At 38.2% G+C, this 14,935-nt stretch overlaps 1 long non-coding RNA gene across 1 annotated transcript in view; it reads left to right on the forward strand.

The window, feature by feature from the left end:
- The first annotated feature begins 408 nt into the window (after positions 1–408).
- The window catches only part of LOC105740242, a 107,948-nt gene continuing 93,421 nt past the window's right edge, over positions 409–14,935 (forward strand). The window contains exon 1 of the long non-coding RNA XR_004031235.1: positions 409–501. This is a non-coding gene — a long non-coding RNA (uncharacterized LOC105740242). The remainder of the gene's footprint in view (positions 502–14,935) is intronic.

Below are 14,935 nucleotides of genomic sequence, written 5' to 3' on the forward strand. Positions count from 1 at the left end.
CCATTGAGGGTAATAAAGACAATTTATCTTTGACATTTTGTAGACATCTCAGAAAAGTTCTAATTCTGCCCAGAGTCACTTCCTAGAATAGATTCAGAAGGAAAAGGAGAGAGAGGAGCTGTTACTCCAGGCCTTCATTATGTTCTAAAAACTTTCCTTACGTGGAACTCTTAGAATCACTCAATCACGGATTATTGTCCTGCTACAGTACACAGTTTGCTTGGCAACATCAAGGGCCAATACATTTCTTGGAAAAGCGGTCCCAGGCCTGAATAATTTGTATTTGTATCATAAAATATTTGATTACTCTGGTATATTCTTGTGACACTGAAGCGATGAGTATTTCTTTTGGCATCATCATAAGTACATTTATATTAGACATAAAACTACCTGCTTTCCTTTTTATAGGTGAGTATGTTTTTGATGATTTTAAATCTCAAGTTGTGGCTCAGCATCACAAATGGAAGAAAAAGTAAAAGGAGAAATGAATGACAATCAAAGGTAAGTTTTTCATCATTATAACAATGGTAGTAGAGATATTAATGATATCTGTAGAAGAAACTTACTTTTTTGAAGTATATACTATAGATCATCCACTTTGCTAAATGTTTTTGTATACTATTTAATTTTTACAATGTCTTCATGAGAGTATTCTATTTTTTCTCACTGTACAGATAAGGAAACAGGTTAGAAGAATTAAGAGACCACCAGCCAAACAGATCATTACATATGGCTACCAGGGCCTCAAACTGAGATCTTTTTGTTTGATTGTAAGATCAATACTTTAATGTCAGTTGGGGTTAATGGCTCCAGTTTCAGGTCCTGGTTGTGCAGCACATATATCTACCTTTTTGTGAAGGCATCGTTTCATTTGCTTCATCTCCTTTGGAAGCCTACAGGCAAGTTAACTGAATGCAATCTCACACTGACTCCCTTTTCAAAAATAGCCTAGTCAGAATCTATGTACATACTCCAAATTGGATGGATAACAATACCACTTTACACACGAGCACTGAAAATATTTACAAATAATTGTCTAATATCAACTAAGATACTTAGAGAAGAGCAGTAAGAAGTAAGATGGAACACTCAACCAGAATGTGCAACAATGCTATGTAACTGGCAAAGATGCAATTAAGATAATCATGTTCCAAGAATCTTACCTATAAAAAAGTGAATATTGAAAATGCTGGAGTATAGTTTGTAGAAAAAGAGCTGTGCCTACAAAGTGACCAAAGAGAGATGATAGACCTTCAGTGGATCTATGAAATTGATTCCTGGTAGGCTCAATGCTACTCGTACTTCAGGTAAGAATTCAATCAAAATTTATTTTTTAAAAATGAAACCACCAGTTTAGTACAAAAGATCTCAGAAAAGAAGGATATAAAGCTCCTAAGCATAAAACAACACATACATAAATGAAAATAAACTGCACATACAAGTGTATTGAGGAGAACAAAACTAAATCCAAATTTATATTTAAATGCTCCCATTTAAATTGTCTAAGAAAGAAATATTTAACTTCAGTAGAATCAGAGAAAGCTTGTTTGGCTGCACAGCTTCTTCAATTCAGTTCTGCTTTCTGGAAACATTTACAATGGGAGAAAGGTTACTAAGCTCCCCTGATGGCAGTAAGGGCACACACACTAGAGAGGAGAAAGAATGATTTTTTTAAATTATTTCTATCCAATCTGTTTTTCCTTTTTATTCTAATTAGACATGCCAAGTGCTCCTATTATAGTAATTTACCATAATATATGTGGTGAAATGACCCTGACACCAGGCAAAGCAATGACTATATCTTTTTAAATAATTGAAAAACAGACACAGAAACATTTTCTTTAGAAATGGACCCTTAGATTGTCTACACAGTATGCTGACTAGTGAAATACTTATGGAACAATGACACCTGTATTTATATATTTCTAGACAGCTACAGCTGACAGTATAAATTCATTTTATAGGATTGCTGAAACAGCTGCGGGAAAGAGATAAAAACATTTTATCATTTTAATTTGCTATCACGTAACATAACAGCAGTGGAAGAAAATTGCCTGGGATTATTGAAAATAATCTGTCATCAGAACTGATGGTATTTACCAAAGCAGTTTCACTACCAAACTTCACTCTGTTCTCAAGTTTGAAAAATAAAAATCTATTCCATGCCGTGTGAAAATGCCCTTGGTTCTACCTGTATTTGTAAATAATTACATCAACTGAAAAAAAAACTGATTTTGGATAAAGAATAGTATTCTTCTTAATCACAAATAATTATCCTAGAAAGGTGTATCAGAATATATCCAAACCGTCTGATTTAATAGAACTATCCCTTAAGACCTTTTATATCTAGGTTTAAAAGTATCTTAATTTTTATTCACCAATATAATCTCTATTCATGCAATTTTTAGAATGCATTAAAAGCAAACAACCTTGATAAACTCAAAAAAGAGAGAAATATAATCCCAGAGCCTCATTATCAGTTTCAAGCCCTATCACTTTTATGTTGGATTTCACATCAAACAAATACCTTAGGTGGCCAGAGACAGACTTCAGGTTCTGATGGCAAGATGAAAATTAGTTTAAGTCCATCAAGGCTTACGCAGGTACTAGGTTAGGAAGTTATTGGTTTGTCTTTTCTATTAAGGGGAGAAAGACCTTCGCTGACACAGACCTAAGGATCTAAGACACACATCCCTGTTTCATGCCCCTTTGGAAAGCTATAGGTCTCCTGTAAGAATGTGCCCCTACCCTTCTTTCAGGGATAAGTTATTGCTTCTTCCTTGGAATACCAACAGCACCTCTCATTAAACATTTTATCATAGTGTTTTCATGGTTGTAGAACTGAGAAAGTCATTCGGGAGAAGGGCAGCTGGAAATGACACTGTGGGGTATCATGTGCCAGATGTTGCTCATGAAAGTGAATGTGGAGAAAAGCTGCGAATTTAGAACACTTTCTTCTGACTCCAAAACCTCTTCAGAATCTCTCCACTATTATATTGTTTGTGTCATATGCCCAGATAGGTTTGTAAGCAATTTGAGATGAGGAATAAGGTTTTATATAGGTCTGTGCACCCAGCACTACCTATACAACTGTACTTACATAAACTGTTCAATAGAGATTTAGCTATGAAAACAAAACCCATAGCTGTGTTGGCTATTTAGTTTTGGTATTTTCTTAATTTTTTTTTACATTTTAGAATAAGCTTGTCAATGTCCAAAATGTCCACTGGAAGTTTGACTGGTAGTGCCCTGAATTTCCAAATCAATTTGGAGACAGTTGACATCTTAATAATTTTGAGTCATCACAATCATGAACACAGTGTATTTCTATTTAGGATTTACTCTCAGCAGTCTTGTAATTTTCAAAGCACAGGTTGCTCATATCCTTTCTCTCAAATTTTAAGTTCTGGGATACATGGGCAGGAGGTGCAGGTTTCTTACACAGGTAAATGTGTGCCATGGTGGTTTGCTGCGCAAATTATCCCAGCACCCAAGTATTAATCCAAGCATCCATTAGCTATTCTTCCCGATGCTCTCCCACCCCCCACACCCAACATGCCCCAGTATGTGTTGTTTCTCCCATGTATCCATGTGTTCTCATCGTTCAGCTCCCACTTACAAGTGAGAAGATGCAATGTTTGGTTTTGTTCCTTAGTTTGGAGGATTACAGCTTCCAGCTCCATCCATGTCTCTGCAAAGACCATGATCTTTTTCCTTTTTATGGCTGCATAGTTTTCCATGGTGTATAGGTACCACATTTTCTTTAACCAGTTTATCAGTGCTGGGCATTTGGGTTGATTCCACGTTTTTGCTATTGTGAATAGAGCTGCGATGAACATGTGTGTGCATGTATCTTTGTAATAAAATCATTTATATGTCTTTGGGTATATACCCAGTAATGGGATTGCTGGATCAAATGGTATTTCTGCTTCTAGATCTTTGAGGAATGACCACATTGTCTTCCATGATGGTTGAACCAATTTGCACTCTGACCAACTATGTAAAAGCATTTCCTTTTCTCCACAACATCACCAGCATCTTTTTTTTTTTATTTTTCATAGCAGCCATTCTGATTGGCATGTGATAGTATCTCATTGTGGTTTTTATTTGCATTTCTCTAGTGATCAGTAATGTTGAGCTTTTTTCATGTTTCTTGGCCACATGTATAACTTCTTTTGAGAAGTGTCAGTTCATGCCCTTTGCCCACTTTTTAATGTGGTTGTCTGTTAATTTTAAATTTGCTTAAGTTTCTTATAGACTGGATATTAGACCTTTATCAGATAGACTGCAACAATTTTCTCCCACTCTGTAGGTTGTCTGTTCACTCTGGTGATAGTTTCATTTGCTGTGCAGAAGCTCTTTAGAGCCCATTTGTCAATTTTTGCTTCTGTTGCAAATGCTTTTGGTGTTTTAGTCATCAAATCTTTGCCTGTGCCTATGTCCAGAGTGATATTGCCTAGTTTCTTCTAGGGTTTTGACAGTTTGGGGTTTTACACTTAAATCTTTAATCCATCTTGGGTTAATTTTTGTATAAGGTGTAAGGAACTGGTGCAGTTTCAATTTTCTGCATATGGCTAGCCAGTTCTCCCAGCACCATTTATTAAATAGGAAATCATTTCCCCATTGCTTGTTTTTGTTAGACTTGTTGAAGATCAGATGGTTTTAAGTGTGTGGTCTTATTTCTGAGTTCTCTGTTCTGTTCCATTGGTCTATGTGTCTGTTTTTGTACCAGTACCATGTTGTTCTGGTTACTATATCCTTATAGTATAGTTTGAAGTCAGGTAGCATGATGCCTCCAGCTGTGTTATTTTTGCTTAAGATTGTCTTGGCTATTTGGGCTTCTATTAGTCCATTTTCATGCTGAGGATTAATACATATATAAGACTAGGTAATTTATGAGGAAAAAGAGGTTTAATGGACTCACAGTTCCATGTGACTGGAGAGGCCTCACAATCATGGCAGAAGGCAAAAGGCACGTCTTACACGGCAGCAGGCAAGACAGAATGACAACCAAGGGAAAGAGATTTCCCCTTATAAAATCATCAGATCTGGTGAGACTTCATCACTACCCTGAGAAGAGTATGGAGGAAACCACCCCCATGATTCAATTATCTCCCACCAGACCCCTCCCACAACATGTGTGAATTATGGGAGCTACAATTCAAGAAGAGATTTGGGTAAGAACACAGCCAAACCATATCAGGGCTGTTTTTGGTTCCATATGAATTTTAAAATAGTTTTTTCTAATCTTATGAGAATGTCAATGGTAATTTAATGGGAATAGTATTGATCTATAAATTGCTTTGGGCAGTATGGCCATTTTAATATTGATTCTTCCTATCCATGAGCATGGGATGCTTTTCTACGTGTTTTGTGTCATCTCCAATTTCATTGAAGAGTGGTTTGTAATTCTTCATGAAGAGGTCCTTCACTTTCCTTATTAGTTGTATTTCTAGGTATTTTATTCTTTTTGTGGCAATTGTGAATGAGAGTTCATTCATGATTTGGCTCTCGGCTTGCCTGTTGTGGGTATATAGGAATGCTAATGATTTTTTCACATTAATTGTATTCTGAAACTTTGCTGACATTGCTTATTAGTTTAAGATGCTTTGGGTCTGAAACTGTAGGGTTTTATAGATACAGTATAACAAACAAAGATGGTTTGACTTCCTCTCTTCCTATTTGAATATCTTTTCTCTTTCTCTTGCCTGATTGCCATAGCCAGAACTTTTAATACTATGTTGAATAGTAATGGTGAGAGTGGGAATCCTTGTCTTGTGTGAGTTTTCAAGGGGGAATGCTTCCAACTTTTGCCCATTCAGTATGCTATTGACTGTGGGTTTGTCATATATTACTCTTATTATTTTGAAGTATGTTCCTTCAATACCTAGTTTATTGAGGGCTTTTAACATGAAGGAATGTTGAATCCTATTGAAGGCCTTTTCTGCATCTATTGGGTAATCATGTTGTTGTTGTCTTTAGTTCTGTTTATGTGAGGAATCACATGTAATGATTTGTGTATGTTGAATCAACCTTGCGTCATGGGGATGAAGCCTACTTGATTGCAGTGGATAAGCTTTTTGAGGTGCCCTTGGATTCAGTTTGCCAGTATTTTGTTGAGGATTTTTGCATCAATATTCATCAACGATATTGGTCTAACATTTTTGTTGTTGTATTTCTGCCAGGTTTTGGTATCAGGATGATGCTGGCCTCATAAAATGAGTTAGAGAGGAGTCCCTCCTTCTGTAATTTTTTTGGATAGTTTCAGTAGAAATGGTACTAGCTCTTCTTTGTACCTCTGTTAGAATTCAGCTATGAATCCATCTGGTCCTGGGTTTTTTTTTTTTGTTTTTTTTTTTTTTGGTTAATAGGCTATTTACTATTGCCTCAATTTCAGAGCTTGTTATTGGTCTAGTCAGGGATTCAGTTTCTTCTTGGTTCAGTCTTGGGAGGGTGTATGTGTCTAAGAATTTATCCATTTCTTCTAGATTTTCTAGTTTAAATGCAGAGAGGTATATATGATATTCTCTGCTGGTTGTTTGTATTTCTGTGGGGTCAGTGGTAATATCCCCCTTAACATTCTGATTGTGTTTATATGAATCTTCTTTTTATTATTCTGTTATTAGATAGTGATCTATCTTATTTCTTTTCCAAAAAAATAGCTCCTGGATTCATTAATTTTTGAAGGGTTTTTTGCCTCTATCTCCTTCAGTTCAGATCTGATTTTGGTTAATTGTCTTCGGCTAGCTTTTTGGGTTTGTTTGCTCTTAGTTCTCTCGTTCTTTTGGTTGTGATGGTAGGGTGTCGATTTGAAATCTTTCTAGCTTTTTTTTGAGATCTTTTCCAGCTTTTTGATGTGGGCATTTAATGCTATAAATTTCCCCCTTAACACTGCTTTAGCTGTGTCCCAGATATTCTGGTACATTGTATCTTTGTTCTCTGTTGTAAAGTTTTTGTTGTTGTTGTTTTGTTTTGTTTTTAGCCAGTGTCTCTTTTTTGCCCAGGCTGGAGTGCAGTGGCGTGATCTCAGCTCACTGCAACCTCTGCCTCCCAGGTTCTGGCGACTCTCCTGCCTTAGCCTCCTGAGCCGCTGGGATTACAGGTGCATGCCACCATGCCCGGATAATTTTTGTATTTTTAGTAGAGATGGGGTTTCACCACGTTGGCCATGCTGGTCGAACTCCTGACCTCAAGTGATCCACCTACCTTGGCCTCCCAAAGTGGCAAAGAACTTCTTTATTTCTGCCTTACTCATTTATCTAGTTTTCAGACTTTCAATGACTTTCACTAGAGCTCAAAAAATTACTGAGTTTGTTGGCTTTAATACCATTATGCAAAGATTGTGTGACTGATTATTGAATGTGATTGCCTATAGCTTTGCATTTGTACATGAGTCACTATGAGACAAACTACAGGTCCTCAAAATCAAGCTTTGTACTCTGGGCACATTAGATAGCATTGGTATATAAACATATTTCATAGCATCTTCGTGACAGAATGGGTTTTTTAGTTGCAGAATTTTTGTATAATTCAGATGTTTAGTAAGACTAACACAAATCCACAAGTAATTATCTACATATATAGCTATACTTTGAGGCAAATCAATGATGAACAACTGGTATTTACTGAATATTTTTAATGTGAGAAATACACTTCTATATCTTTTAGGAGCTTAAAGACTAGCTATTTCATCAAGATGAAATTAAATATTGCACTAAATACAGTGTTGTATGGAAATGGATCATCAATTCAACAGTAGAGTTAAAATTTGCAAAATGTAAACTCATGCTATCAATTTTGACCAATACTCCAAACCAGGAAATTAGAAGTCATCCTTGCTTCTCTTATTTAGTCACCAGATTTGGTAGGTTCTAACTCCCAAATAATTCCAAAATCTGCCTTTTCACATCTATTTCCATTGGCTTGATTTGGACCTATATTGCCTCTAATCTGAGTAGTTCCAAGAGCATCTGAAATACTATGTGTTCTCTTCTAAGTAACAAAAAGTTTTTCATGGTTCTAGTCTCTTCATCTTGATTTTCTTTGCCCAGAGTTTCAAGAATAAACTCAATGTCACTTGGTTGCTGTCATCTGACCTGTCTCAAAGCCCAGGAAGAGTTGGCTATTATGTCACTTGTGTTTACATATCATTTAATATATTATTTTTTATAAGCACTTATCACATTATATTATTTGTATTGTGCCTGTCTCTTCCAGAGGGCAACCATAAGGTTTATCACTTCTCTGAATTCAAAGAATGTGGTCAGTGCTTGGTTCATAGCAGGCAGTTGATATTTAACGAAGTGAAATGAGTTCCAGGACTCTTAGTATCTTAAATGTCTCAGTTCACTCTACCCATTAGGAGCGAAGAACATGACTGGAACTGACATGCTGTGCTCTTGTCACTCACTTCCACTTCCGTCCCTATCCAGAGATGTAAGTGCAAAGCTCTGTGAAGTTAAAAAAATCATAGACTGGGGGGTGGAGCCAAGATGGCAGAATAGGAACAGCTCCAGTCTACAGCTCCCAGCGTGAGCCATGCAGAAGACAGGTGATTTCTGCATTTCCATCTGAGGTACCGGGTTCATCTCACTAGGGAGTGCCAAACAGTGGGTGCAGGACAGTCGGTACAACGCACCGTGCGCGAGCCGAAGCAGAGCCAGGCATTGCCTCACTCGGGAAACACAAGGGGTCAGGGGGTTCCCTTTCCTAGTCAAAGGAGTAACAGACGGCACCTGGAAAATTGGGTCACTCCTACCCTAATACTGCACTTTTCCAACAGGCTTGGAAAACGGCACACCAGGAGATTGTGACCCGCACCTGGCTCAGAGGGTCCTACGCCTACGGAGTCTCGCTGATTACTAGCACAGCAGTCTGAGATCAAACTGCAAGGAGGCAGGGAGGCTGGGGGAGGGGCGCCCGCCATTGCCCAGGTTTGCTTAGGTAAACAAAGCAGCCAGGAAGCTCGAACTGGGTGGAGCCCACCACAGCTCAAGGAGGCCTGCCTGCCTCTGTAGGATCCACCTCTAGGGGCAGGGCACAGACAAACAAAAAGACAGCAGGAACCTCTGCAAACTTAAATGTCCCTGTCTGATAGCTTTGAAGAGAGTAGTGGTTCTCCCAGCATGCAGCTGGAGATCCGAGAATGGACAGACTGCCTCCTAAAGTGGGTCCCTGACCCCCGAGCAGCCTAACTGGGAGGCACCCCCAAGTAGGGACAGACTGACACCTCACTTGGCCAGGTACTCCTCTGAGACAAAACTTCCAGAGGAACAATCAGACAGCTGAATCTGCGGCCTCACGAAAATCCGCTGTTCTGCAGCCACCGCTGCTGACACCCAGCAAAACAGGGTCTGGAGTGGACCTCTAGCAAACTCCAACAGACCTGAAGCTGAGGGTCCTGTCTGGTAGAAGGAAAACTAACAAACAGAAAGGACATGCACACCAAAAACCCATCTGTCCATCACCATCATCAAAGACCAAAAGTAGAAAAACCTACAAAGATGCAGAGAAAACAGAGCAGAAAAACTGAAAACTCTAAAAAACAGAGCACCTCTCCTCCTCCAACGGAACGCAGTTCCTCACCAGCAATGGAACAAAGCTGGATGGAGAATGACTTTGACGAGTTGAGAGAAGGCCTCAGACAATCAAACTACTACGAGCTACAGAAGGAAATTCAAACCAATGGCAAAGAAGTTAAAAACTTTGAAAAAAAATAGATGAATGTATAACTAAGATAACCAATGGAGAGAAGGGCTTAAAGGAGCTGATGGAGCTGAAAGTCAAGTTTCGAGAACTACGTGAAGATTGCAGAAGCCTTGGTAGCTGATGCAATCAACTGGAAGAAAGGGTATCAGTGATGGAAGATGAAATGAATGAGATGAAGAGAGAAGGGAAGTTTAGAGAAAAAAGAATAAAAAGAAATGAATAAAACCTCCAAGAAATATGGGACTATGTGAAAAGAACAAACCTACGTCTGATTGGTGTACCTGAAAGTGACGGGGAGAATGGAACCAAGTGGGAAAACACTCTGCAAGATATTATCCAGGACAACTTCCCCAATCTAGCAAGGCAGGCCAACATTCAGATTCAGGAAATACAGGGAACTCCACAGAGATACTCCTTGAGAAGAGCAACTCCAAGACACATAATTGTCAGATTCACCAAAGTTGAAATGAAGGAAAAAATGTTAAGGGCAGCCAGAGAGAAAGGTCGGGTTACCCACAAAGAGAAGCACATCAGACTAACAGCTGATCTCTCGGCAGAAACTCTACAAGCCAGAAGAGAGTGGGGGCTAATATTCAACATTCTTAAAGAAAAGAATTTTCAACCCAGAATTTCATATCCAGCAAAACAAAGCTTCATAAGTGAATGAGAAATAAAATACTTTACAGACAAGCAAATGCAGAGTGATTTTGTCACCACCAGGCCTGCCCTAAAAGAGCTCCTGAAGGAAGCACTAAACATGGAAAGGAACAACAGGTACCAGCCACTGCAAAAACATGCCAAATTGTAAAGACCATCGAGGCTAGGAAGAAACTGCATCACCTAATGAGCAAAATAACCAACTAACATCATAACAACAGGATCAAATTCACACATAACAATATTAACTTTAAATGTAAATGGGCTAAATGCTCCAATTAAAAGACACAGACTGGCAAATTGGATAAAGAGTCAAGACCCATCAGTGTGCTGCATTCAAGAAACCCATCTCATGTGCAGAGACACACATAGACTCAAAATAAAGGGATGGAGGAAGATCTACCAAGCAAATGGAAAACAAAAAAAGGCAGGGTTTGCAATCCTAGTCTCTGATAAAATAGACTTTAAACCAACAAAGATCAAAAGAGACAAAGAAGGCCATTACATAATGGTAAAGGGATCAATTCAACAAGAAGAGCTAACTATCCTAAATATATATGCACCCAACACAGGAGCACCCAGATTCATAAAGTCCTGAGTGACCTACAAAGAGACTTAAACTCCCACACAATAATAATGGGAGATTTTAACACCCCACTGTCAACATTAGACAGATCAACGAGATAGAAAGTTAACAAGGATATCCAGGAATTGAACTCAGCTCTGCAACAAGTGGACCTAATAGACATCTACAGAACTCTCCACCACAAATCAACAGAATATACATCTTTTTCAGCACCACACCACACCTATTCCAAAACTGACCACGCAGTTGGAAGTAAAGCTCTCCTTAGCAAATGTAAAAGAACAGAAATTATAACAAACTGTCTCTCAGACCACAGGCAATAAAACTAGAACTCAGGATTAAGAAACTCACTCAAAACTGCTCAACTACATGGAAAATGAACAACCTGCTCCTGAATGACTACTGAGTACATAACAAAATGAAGGCAGAAATAAAGATGTTCTTTGAAACCAACGAGAACAAAGACACAACATAACCAGAATCTCTGGGACACATTCAAAGCAGTGTGTAGAGGGAAATTTATAGCACTAAATGCCCACAAGAGAAAGCAGGAAAGATCCAAAATTGACACCCTCACATCACAATTAAAAGAACTAGAAAAGCAAGAGCAAACACGTTCAAATGCTAGCAGAAGGCTAGAAATAACTAAAATCAGAGCAGAACTGAAGGAAATAGAGACACAAAAAACCCTTCAAAAAATTAATGAATCCAGGAGCTGTTTTTTTTTTAAAAGATCAACAAAATTGATAGACCGCTAGCAAGACTAATAAAGAAAAGAGAGAAGAATCAAATAGACGCAATAAAAAAATGATAAAGGGGATATCACCACTGATCCCACAGAAATACAATCTACCATCAGAGAATACTACAAACACCTCTATGCAAATAAACTAGAAAATCTAGAAGAAATGGATAAATTCCTCGACAAATACATCCTCCCAAGACTAAACCAGGAAGAAGTTGAATCTCTGAATAGACCAATCACAGGCTCTGAAATTGTGGCAATAATCAATAGCTTACCAACCAAAAAGAGTCCAGGACCTGATGGATTCACAGCTGAATTCTACCAGAGCTACAATGAGGAACTGGTACCATTCCTTCTGAAACTATTCCAATCAATAGAAAAAGAAGGAATCCTCCCTAACACATTTTATGAGGCCAGCATCATCCTGATACCAAAGCCTGGCAGAGACATAACCAAAAAAGAGAATTTCAGACCAATATCCTTGATGAACATTGATGCAAAAATCCTCAATAAAATACTGGCAAACTGAATCCAGCAGCACATCGAAAAGCTTATCCACCATGATGAAGTGCACTTCATCCCTGGGATGCAAGGCTGGTTCAACATACGCAAATCAATAAATGTAATCCAGCATTTAAACAGAACCAAAGACAAAAACCACATGATTATCTCAATAGATGCAGAAAAGGCCTTTGACAAAACTCAACAACGCTTCATGCTAAAAACTCTCAATAAATTAGGTATTGATAGGATTTATCTCAAAATAATAAGAGCTATCTATGACAAACCCACAGCCAATATCATAATGAATGGGCAAAAACTGGAAGCATTCCCTTTGAAAACTGCCACAAGATAGGGATGCCCTCTCTCACCATAGTGCTGGAAGTTCTGGCCAGGGCAATCAGGCAGGAGAAGGAAATAAAGGGTATTCAATTAGGAAAAGAGGAAGTCAAATTGTCCCTGTTTGCAGATGATATGATTGTATATCTAGAAAACCCCATTGTCTCAGCCCAAAATCTCCTTAAACTGATTAGCAACTTCAGCAAAGTCTTAGGATACAAAATCAATGTACAAAAATCACAAGCGTTCTTGTACACCAATCACAGACAAACAGAGAGCCAAATCATGAGTGAATTAACATTCACAATTGCTTCAAAGAGAATCAAATACCTAGGAATCCAACTTACAAGGGATGTGAAGGACCTCTTCAAGGAGAACTACAACCATTGCTCAATGAAATAAAAGAGGATACAAACAAACAGAAGAACATTCCATGCTCATGGGTTGGAAGAATCAATATGGTGAAAACAGCCATACTGCCCAAGAAAATTTATAGATTCAATGCCTTCCCCATCAAGCTACCAATGACTTTCTTCACAGAATTGGAAAAAACTACTTTAAAGTTCATATGGAACCAAAAAAGAGCCCGCGTCGCCAAGTCAGTCCTAAGCCAAAAGAACAAAGCTGGAGGTATCATGCTACCTGACTTCAAACTATACTACAAGGGTACAGTAACCAAAGCAGCATGGTACTGGTACCACAACAGAGACAGAACAGAGCCCTCAGAAATAATGCCGCATATCTACAACTATCTGATCTTTGACAAACCTGACAAAAACAAGCAATCGGGAAAGGATTCCCTATTTAATAAATGGAGCTGGGAAAACTGGCTAGCCATATGGAGAAAGCTGAAACTGGATCCCTTCCTTACACCTTATACAAAAATTAATTCAAGATGGATTAAAGACTTACATGTTAGACCTAAAACCATAAAAACCCTAGAAAAAAACCTAGGCAATACCATTCAGGACATAGGCATGGGCAAGGACTTCATGTCTAAAACACCAAAAGCAATGGCAACAAAAGCCAAAATTGACAAATGGGATCTAATTAAACTAAAGAGCTTCTGCACAGCAAAAGAAACTACCATCAGAGTGAACAGGAAACCTACAAAATGGGAGAAAATTTTTGCAACCTACTCATCTGACAAAGGGCTAATATCCAGAATCTACAATGAACTCAAACAAATTTACAAGAAAAAAACAAACACCCCCATCAAAAAGTGGGCGAAGGACATGAACAGACACTTCTCAAAAGAAGACATTTATGCAGCCAAAAAACACATGAAAAAATGCTCATCATCACTGGCCATCAGAGAAATGCAAATCAAAACCACAATGAGATACCATCTCACACCAGTTACAATGGCCATCATTAAAAAGTCAGGAAACAACAGTTGGTGGAGAGGATGTGGAGAAATAGGAACACTTTTACACTGTTGGTGGGACTGTAAACTAGTTCAACCATTGTGGAAGTCAGTGTGGCGATTCCTCAGGGATCTAGAACTAGAAATACCATTTGACCCAGCCATCCCATTACTGGGTGTATACCCAAAGGACTATAAATCATGCTGCTATAAAGACACATGCACACGTATGTTTATTGCGGCACTATTCACAATAGCAAAGACTTGGAACCAACCCAAATGTCCAACAACAATAGACTGGATTGAGAAAATGTGGCACATACACACCATGGAATACTATGCAGCTATAAAAAATGATGAGTTCGTGTCCTTTGTAGGGACATGGATGAAACTGGAAACCATCATTCTCAGTAAACTATCACAAGGACAAAAAACCAAACACCGCATGTTCTCACTCATAGGTGGGAATTGAACAATGAGAACTCATGGACACAGGAAGGGGAACATCACACTCTGGGGACTGTTGTGGGGTGAGGGGAGGGGGGAGGGATAGCATTAGGAGATATACCTAATGCTAAATGACGAGTTAATGGGTGCAGCACACCAACATGGCACATGTATACATATGTAACAAACCTGCACATTGTGCACATGTACCCTAAAACTTAAAGTATAATAATAATAAAATAAATAAATAAATAATGTTCAAAGCTAAAAAAAAAAAAAAGAACTTTGACTATGGTAACCCATCTGTCTTTTTATTTATCATATGTACTCCAAGTATCACTTGAGAATATAAATAGAATCCAATTTATATAGTTATTCTTGGCTAATACTCTAAATAAAATAAAAACCTGTGCAAAAAAAAAATCATGGACCAGAGATTTTAGAAGTATGGACCGTTTGATTATTTTTAGCCCAACAACCTTTCCAGCCTACTTTGTAACAAGGTAGCTTTTCAGCCAAATTAAAAAGAACAGAAAAAAAGTGTTAGTTAATTATTTCTGGAATAGAAAGCTGAAAAATACACTTT

The sequence above is a fragment of the Nomascus leucogenys genome, chromosome 8 (genome assembly GCF_006542625.1).
Source record: "Nomascus leucogenys isolate Asia chromosome 8, Asia_NLE_v1, whole genome shotgun sequence".
NCBI lineage: Eukaryota > Metazoa > Chordata > Mammalia > Primates > Hylobatidae > Nomascus > Nomascus leucogenys.